Raw genomic sequence first — 9396 nt, 5'->3', positions numbered from 1 at the left:
AGGCTTCCCCACATAGCAGATATAGTGGGTCTGTGCTGGGTCAGACCAGGGTCATGCCCCAGCCAATGCCCACCCTTCTGTACCATTACAGTAGTCTCATAGTTCACATCCTGGCCATAGCTACCCGTCTATCCCACAGTGTGGAGAGCCCTTCCACGCCTCTGCTGGGAGCATGCCCACCAGTGCAAGGTGTGCTTAGGCTCATGCTCTGAAGAAGGAAGAGAACCAAGGCCCAGTGGGGAGACACCATCCTCCCTCTAGTCCCTTGCCTTACTTTGCAGCTCAGCAGCTGCTTCTCCGAGGCTTGCAGTCCAGCAATGCAGCAGTGGGATTGCAGCATGACACTGTCACCTACAACGATCATGGGAATGTCAAAACCAAGTTCTTAAAGAAAAAAAAAAAAAAACACCAAAAAAAATCTAATCACGTGTTAAGTAAGTTTACAGTTTTGTGTTGGGCTACATTCACAGCTGTCACTAGCCACACGCAGCCTGTAGGTTGGACACACCTGCTCAGGACATAATGAGCCCTTCTCCACCCTAAGCTCTCAGTCACTACCACTTCCCACCCCTGCCCAGCACTGCCTCATCAAACTGCCACTTCTGCCCCAGGAACAGGACTGAGGGAGGACAGGGCTGTCTCGTTTGGTCAGTGTGCCAGCCCAGCAGCTGAGGCCATAATAGATGGGCAGCAGGCCAGGCTGATGGCCAGTGCCATGTGGCCTGTGCCCAGGGCCAGATTGGGGTGGGAAGTGGTGGGCTAGGTTCCCAAGCACTCCACCCTCCAAAATGTCACACAATCTGTGAGTAGAGAGAGACAGAAAGAGGGATCCAGGCTGTTACCATCTGACCATGCCCTGTCGTCCCATAGGCTCCATGTTAAGCTCTTGGTCCATAGTGGGTGGACTACTACTTGGGGAAAGTAGTAGAGACATTGGGAGGTAGGGGGTCACTGGCAACGTGCTTTTGAAGGTTATACCTCATCCCCAGGGTCCCACCAATCCTCCACCACACACTTCCATCTTTGTGATGTTCTGCCCAAATCCCACAGGGCCAAGCAAGCATGCATTGAGCCCTGTGAAGCTATGGGCCAAAGTAGACCTTTCCCATCTTACATTATTTTCTCAAGCCTGTTATTCAGAGCCATGCAAAATAACTAACTCAGATGTGGGTGAGCACTGCTCAGAGCAGACCATGCCAACCTGGGTCCCTGGGCAGACAGCCTGGGCTGGACAGAGCCTCCATCTCCAACTCTGCCCCAGGCACGAAAGGAATGGCCCTGAGCTGACAATAAGAAGAAAGGCAGCCAATTTCTTTCTTTAGAGTGCCCTTTAGAGTGTTCAACCAGGGGATTGTAGGGTACAGCCAGAGTACAGAGTAGATATAATGCCTCTCTCCAGGCAGAGGCTGAAACCAGAAGAGCATCCACTCAGTGGGCAAATGTTCTGTACAATACAGAGACAGTCATCATCTGCAGCCCAAATCCTCAACACACCAATAGTACAAAAAAGAAATCATATCAATGTAATAATATAACCTACTTCACACTATTGGTTGTGAAAAATCAAGCAAGTGTCCAAATGTCACTGGCTATTCTTCCACAGTTAGTCCATAATGTTTATTAAAAACATGCTCAAAGGATCTGGTGAGATGTGTCATATCAGGCAAACCAGCTCCCTGACACTCATGTAAATGCCAGGTGGGGGTTGCAGCCTGCCTGTAATCCCAGCACTTGGGAAACAGACAGGGTATCCCAGGGAGAGCTGGCTAGCTAGACTAAATGAGTTCCAAGTCAGGGAACACACCTGGTATTGGTATCTGGTCTACAAACACACACACACACACACACACACACACACACACACACATGAATTCAGTAAATACAAGTGATAATATGGATGAATGGATGCTTTAATCATCACAGCTGCATCTTACTCCTGCATCTTGCTTAAAACTGGCTGAGGTAACTGCTATTTTTTGTTTGTTTTTGACAGGGTGTCTTGCTCAATAGCTGAGGCTGGTCTTGAACTCATGATCTTCCTACCTCCTGAGATTACAGGGGAGCATCATCACCACAACTAGCAATCTCTATTATTTGGGTAGAGGTTCTCCCCAAAGTGCTCACTGTAGGAAGCTAGGCCCCCAGGAGAAGACTGAATGCAAATTCTAGAAGGTGGAGACTACTAGGAGGTCCTTAGGCCCTGGGGTTCCTGACTTTGGAAGGCGTTAAGATAGTTCTCATGAACTCAGACAAGGACTGGATTGTTACATGGCTTCCCGTTTTATGATGTGACCTCTTTCCCTTTCTCTCCCCTTTCCTCCTTCCGTCTCCCTTCCTCCTTCCCTCCTTCTCTTTCTCTACTTCCCCTCTTGTCTGGCTCCTACTCACTGTCATCTTTGGTCTACCATTAGGCCTTTAAAAAGAAGAACAAAGGGGCTATCCAATCTTCTGCCTCCAAAACTGTTCTTTATGAGAACTTAGCTTCAGATTAGATGAAGACAGAGATGGGAGAACTGATGTTAGTGGCAACTCTGGTCTATGGAGGAAGGAAGAGCTGCAGACCAGAGCATCATATGGATTTCACACCCTTCCCAGTCAAGTAAAGGATGAAGAGGACCCTGATGACCAATACTGTCTACTGTCTTTCACCTTGTCAGGGTCTAGATTAGGGTAGCCTCTGGGCATACCTGTGAAGGACAATCTACATTAGGTTAACTAAAATGGAAAGATTCATTGTAACTGGTTAGTAACATTCTATGGGCTCAGGGCCCTGGATTGAATAAAAAGGAGAAAGCTGGACTGGAGTGTAGCTAAGCAGCCCAGTGTTTCCTTATCAGGTGTGAGTCCTTGGGTTCAATCCCCAGTAAGGTAGAGAGCTGGGAGGAAGGGAGAGGGAAAGGGAGGGAGGGAGAGAGGGGACACACACACGCACACGCACACGCACACGCACACACACGCTCAAGCTTTCATCTGCTCTGCTTCCTGACTTGAGACACAATGTATCTAAAGCCTCTCTACCTATTACCTACCCCACCCCATGATGAACGTTCATAGAAGTATAAACCAAAAGTAACCCTTTCTTCCTCAAGTTATTTTTGTAGGTGTATTTATTCGCAACGACAGGAAAAATAACTAATACTAGGACCAAAAAAAGAAGCCATTCATTGGATAACAGTCCAAAGCTGGCCAAGGAGGACAGACAGTAATCTCAGCATTCAGGAAGTGGAAGCAAAAAGAGCAGGAATTCTGGGTCATCCTCAACCAAATGCTGAGTTCAAGACTAGCCTGAACTATAGGAGACCCTGTCTATAAATAAACCCATACACAAATAAACAAATGTCTGAAAGACAAACTTTGAACTAAACTTTGTGTCTGGGTCCCCAGTGACATGGAAGGCTGAGGCAGGAGAATAGCTTGAGCCCAGAGATTGGAAATCAAGCCTGGGTAACATAGTTAAGACCCTGTCTCAAAACATTATGGTAGCCTGGCGGTGGTGGCACCCGCCTTTAATCCCAGCACTCAGGAGGCAGAGGCAGATGGATCTCTGTGAGTTAAAGACCAGCCTGGTCTATAAGAGCTAGTTCCAGGACAGCCTCCAAAGCCACAGAGAAACCCTGTCTCGAAAAAAATAAGAATAAGGCAAAGAGCAAAACAAAACATTATGGCAATACTTTTATTTTCCTTAAGAGTCTACAGCTGGAACTGGGCAATGCCTTTAATCCCATCACTTGGGAGGCAGAAGCAGGCAGATCTCTGTGAGTTCCAGGCCTGCCTGGTCTACATAGCTAGTTCCAGGACAGGTAGGGCTGTTACACAGAGAAACCCTGTCTCAAAAACAAAAACAGAGAGAGAGAGAAAGAGAGAGAGAGAGAGAGAGAGAGAATCTGCAGCTGGGACACATTAGCAGTGTCTGTAATATCTGAGAGGCTGTTTCCCTGTGTCTTACTTTTTCTTCCTTTCTTTAAGATTTATTTATTATGTATGCACTGTTCTGCCTACATGTATGCCTGCCTGCCTGCCAGAAGAGGGCACCAGGCCTCATTGCGGATGGTTGTGAGACACCATGTGGTTGCTGGGAATTGAACTCAGGACCTCTGGAAGAGCGGTCAGTGCTCTTAACCTCTGAGCCATTTCTCCAGGCCCCTCTTCCTTCCTTTCTTTCTGAGATAGAACCTTATTCTGTAGACTCAGGCGGCCTTTTAATTATGCAGCCCAGGCTGGCTTCAAACATCCAGTAACTGTCCAGGAGCTTTAAAGACCCATGGCTCCTCTCTTTGACTATCAGACAATTCAGACAATGGTCCCAAAGCCCCCAAGAAACTGGAATTTTCCAGGAAAACTTTCCTGCTGGGAAAGGAAGGCTGGTGCCAGCCAGAGGAGGAGCTTGCCTCTCAGAAAGAGATTAGCTCAGTTCTGACCTATTGTCAGATCTCCTTGCGGAATAGACTGGAGCCAGATGAGGACGGTGAGCAGGGCCACCACTTGACCCGGACTTAGTTATGAATAGCTTTTGCTCTGTGTTTATGCTTCATATCAGGACCCCAAGATGGTGATTGTTTCTCTATTTGTTTCTCTTCCCAACGTGGCCACATTGAATAAATCTCCTTTCTCTGTTCACTGTTGCTTATCTCTCTTGCCTCTTAATTGACTTATTGAGCACAGGCTGCCCAGCCCAGGCTCTGACCCTAACAACTCTGGTACTAATCCTCCTGTCTCAGGCTTCCAGGAGCTGGGTCTGTAGGTCAGGCTGGCCTTGAACTGACAGCAATCCTCCAGTCCCACTTTCAAGAGTGCTGGAATTTCAGGTGTGCACCGCCACACCCAGCCCAGGTTACTCACAGTCTGTCTTTTTCTGTCTTTGTGGAACTCAGACTGTACCTGGCATGGGATTGAGATGAGAGGGCACCTCCCACGCAGCAGGCACTCGAATAACAATGGCTCCTCACTGCTTAGAGGCCAGAGCCAACTTCCATTCAACACACATCATGTTGGTACAGGCACTGCGCTAGATGAGGCAAAGACCAGAGTAAGGAATTTTACAAAAGAGATATAAAAGTTCAGGAAAGGGGTTAGAGTTTGGCTCAGTTGTAGAATATTTGCTTAGTATGTATAGTACCTTCATTCTATCCCAAAACAGGAGGGATTGGGGAGGAACATACTTCAGGAAAATGTGATTTGTTTCACAGCTGCCCCCCCCAGCCTCTAGAGAGCCCACCAATGTCACCTTTCCCCTTTCCCTTTGTCAGAAGTTAATCCCAAGACTGCATCCCAAGAAAATAAAAGACCCCAAGTCTCCGTCCTTACTCAGTATTCTCTGTTCTTCACAAACTCCATCTGTCCTCAGAGAGTCTCTCTCTGTCTCTGTCTCTCTCTGTCTGTCTCTTTCTCTCTCTCTCTCTCTCTCTCTCTCTCTCTCTCTCTCTGTGTGTGTGTGTGTGTGTGTGTGTGTGTGTGTGTGTGTGTGTGTGTTAGGGTTTTCTTTTGCTGTAAAGAGATACCATGACCATGGCAACTCCTCTAAAGGAAAACATTTAATGGGTAGCTTACAGTTCAGAAGTTCATTCCATTATCATCATGGTGGGACATGATGAAGAGCAGCAGACATGGTGCTGGAGAGGTAGCTGAGAGTTCTACATCTTGTGCAGGCAACAGGAAATGAACTATCGCACTGGATGTGGCTTGAGCATATATGAGTCCTCAAAGCCCTCCTCCATTCCAACAAGGCCACACCTCCTAATAGTGCCACTCCCTTTGGGAGCCACTTTCTTTCAAACCACCACACTCTTCCCCTTAAAAAAAAAAATCCAGTGGTGGGCATGGTAGCACACAGTTTTAATCCTACCACTGAGAAGGCAGAAAGATCTCTGTGAGTTCAAGACCAGCCTGCTCTACAAATCGAGTTCCAGGACAGGCAAGACTACATAGAAAGCCCCTGTTTCAAGAAATAAAAAATTAGCCGGGCAGTGGTGGCGCACGCCTTTAATCCCAGCACTCGGGAGGCAGAGGCAGGTGGATCTCTGTGAGTTAGAGACCAGCCTGGTCTACAAGAGCTAGTTCCAGGTCAGCCTCCAAAGCCACAGAGAAACCCTGTCTCGAAAAGCCAAAAAAAAAAAAAAAAAAAAAAAAAAAAAAAAAAAGAAAAGAAAAGAAATAAAAAATTATTTTAGTGAGTTGTTGGCTTAGCCTAACTTAGTGGGTAAAGGCAAGCCTGATGACCTGAATTTCATTCCTGGGAGAAAACTGACTTTTCAAAGTTGTCCTCTGACCTCCACATGTACACTGTGACCCACATTAAATTAAAAAAGAAATCAACTGAGCATGGTGATGCACACCTTTAATCTCAGCATTCGGGAGTCAGAGGCGGGGAGATCTCTATGAGTTCTAGGTCAGCCTGGTCTACATAGTGAAGGGACCAGGCCCCTGCTTTAGCAGCCATGACAGGCTGCAGGAAAGACTTAACATGTGCTTGCCTGACCTTGCCCCTCCTGCCCCAGTCATTAGATCAGATATCCTCCTCATGGCAAGGAACCAATCAGAAGTTAGCTGGCAGGGCTATGCTTTATGGCTCTATGCTTTATATACAAGTGCACACCAGTGATATGCAGAGCCTAGCAACCGCCCTGGGAGGACCTATGGGCCATAACAACCAGTTGACCAATCAACACAGGACAGATCGCCCAAGCCCAGAAGCGTACCAATCCTGAGACTGCTGCATGCCCCTAGACATTCCCCTTGCTCTACCCAACACCCCCACCCACTCCCCCACTCTCCCATCCCCACCCCCCACCCCCATTTCTCAGAGCCTTCCCCAAGCCTGGATGAATGGACGAAGGGACCAAGCTAATGGGGTTAGCTCGTTAAACAACAATAAAAGACTCTTTGCTTTTGCATCGAAATGGGTCTCTTGGTGATTTTGGGGTTTCAGAGTTCCAGGACAGTCAGGAACCTATGAGAACCTGTCTCAAAGAAAAAAAAAAATCATTAGTAACTTCTAAAACGAATGATTCCAAACTTTTGATGAATTAAGAAAACATTTGCTACTACAAAAAATAGTTCCCAAATCTTTAATCTTATAACAAAACAGAAATCAAGGTCAAGTAATGTCCCAAAGCATGGGCCCGAATTAATAGTGACACAGGGAACCAGAGTCCTTCTGTCCTGAGACTGTACTATCTTCAACATGTGAGTTTTCTTATGGTGCTGGGGATCGAACCAAAAACTTTGCAGTGCAAGCTACAACCCCAGCACTCCTTTCCCTTTTTCTATTTGGAGACAGAGTTTCACTCAGTTGCCCAGGCTGGACTTGACTCACTCTGCCTCCAAGTCAGGTTGTGAACTTAAGAGCCTTAGTCTCCTAGTAGGTGGAATTATCCGCCTGTCTAATATATGGTTTCAAAGGTCACTAAGCTTAAGGTCATCTGTAGCAAGTTCAGAAGCAAAGGCTATGAAAAATGCCCCTCAAAATGTTTTCCTTGATTTTGTTTTTAATATTTTAAAATATTTTTATTATTATTATATTTTATTATATGGCTATTTTGTCTGCATATATGTTTATGCACCACATTTGTGCCTGGCACCCTTGGAAGCTAGAACAGGACATCAGAACACCTGGAACTGGAGTTGCAGACAGTTGTTAGCTACTATGTTGGTGCTAGGAATTGAACCCAGGTCCTCTGAAAGGGCAGTCAGTGCTCTTAATCCCTGAGTCATCTCTCTAGTCCTCTTGTTTTGTTTTTGGTTGTTTTGTTGGTGGTGGTGGTGGTGTTTTTTTTTTTGTTTGTTTGTTTGTTTTGGTTTGGTTTGGTTTGGTTTTTGGTTTTTAGAGACAGGGTTTCTCTGTGTAACTTTGTAGACCAGGCTGGCCTCAAACTCACATAGATCTGCCTGCCTCTGCCTCCCAAGTGCTAGGATCAAAGGCATGCACCACCACTGCCCAGCTTGATTTGGTTTTTGGAGGCAGGGTTTCTCTGTGTAGCCCTGGCTGTCCTGGAATACTTTCTGTAGACTAGGTTGGCCTCAAACTCACAGAGATCTGCCTGCCTGCGCCTCCTAAATGTTGGGATTAAAGGCATGCATCACCACTACACGGCTCCCTTTTTTTTAATTTAAAAAACTTATTTACTCTTATTTTATGTGTATGGGTACTTTGCCTAAATTTACATACATATGTAACTAATGTGTACTGGAGTTTACAGAGGTCAAAAAAGGCCATCAATACCCTGGAACTGGAGTTACAGACAGTTGTTATTGGTCATGTGGGTTCTGGAAATAGAACCTGGGTCCTCTGGAAGAGTAGCCAGTGCTCTTAACTTCTAAAGCATTTTCCAGGCCATATTTGAATTATTCATTTATTTATTAGTTTGTTTTGTGCGTGTGTGTGTGTGTGTGTGTGTGTGTGTGTGTGTGTGTGTGTGTGTGAGTGTGTGTGAATTCAAGTGGCATGGTTGCCATCTTATGTGGAGGTCAGAAGATGACTTTCAGTTTTCCTCTTGTTTTCTCCACCTGTGAGGGTCAGGGCAATTCTCCTGTGTCCATTAACCATCGTGACATACAAATGCTGAGATATACATAATCAGCTGTATGTTATCACATCCACCTTTTTCAAATGGCTCCCAGGGGTTGTGCTCTTATTGTTAGGCTTGCTTGACAAGTGCTTTAACCTGTTGAGCCATCTTGCTAGCCCTGTTTGTTTTGTTTTGTTAAACAGGGTCTCCTATAGCTAAAACTGGCTCCCAAGTGCTAAGGATGACCTTGAGCACTTGATAATCCTGCCTCTAACTTCCAAGTTGATTCCAGGTGTATGCTTCCATGCCCCAGTTTATCCAGTGCTGGGGATCAAACCCAATGCCTCGTGCATTTTATTTATTTACTTTTGTTGTTGTTTTTCAGTGTGTGTGTGTGTGTGTGTGTGTACTTTGAAACTAATGTGCTATTTTGAGTATCTCTCTAATCTCTGGTGACCATTATCCAGGCCCTTTTCTGAATTTTGGCTTCATCCTAGAGTAAGCTTTCTCTTCCTGGTCCCATCTTGACAAACTATCCAAATCAAATATATCCTTCAGTGTCTATATTTATCCTTTCAGTGAAATGTATGGAGCATCCAGCATAGTCCTGGCACATGCTTGTTGAGTGATGCTGCTTCCTGTTGCCACGAGCCTTCACCGAGAACATGAAAACTCCATGGATATTTATCCCCTGACTAACGCCACTGCTCCTTACAACAACAGAATTTAAAACCACATTAATATGGTGTGCTGACTACTGAAACTTGAACCCCTGTTCTACCACTTACTGGCTGAATTAACCCATTGAGTTACTCATCTGTCTGTGTCTCATTCTCATCATGTGTAAAACAGGGGTGGTAATAGGGCCTACATTGCATGGCTATTCGAACAC

Source organism: Cricetulus griseus, chromosome 2 (genome assembly GCF_003668045.3).
Source record: "Cricetulus griseus strain 17A/GY chromosome 2, alternate assembly CriGri-PICRH-1.0, whole genome shotgun sequence".
Lineage (NCBI taxonomy): Eukaryota > Metazoa > Chordata > Mammalia > Rodentia > Cricetidae > Cricetulus > Cricetulus griseus.
This window is presented reverse-complemented; position numbering follows the sequence as displayed.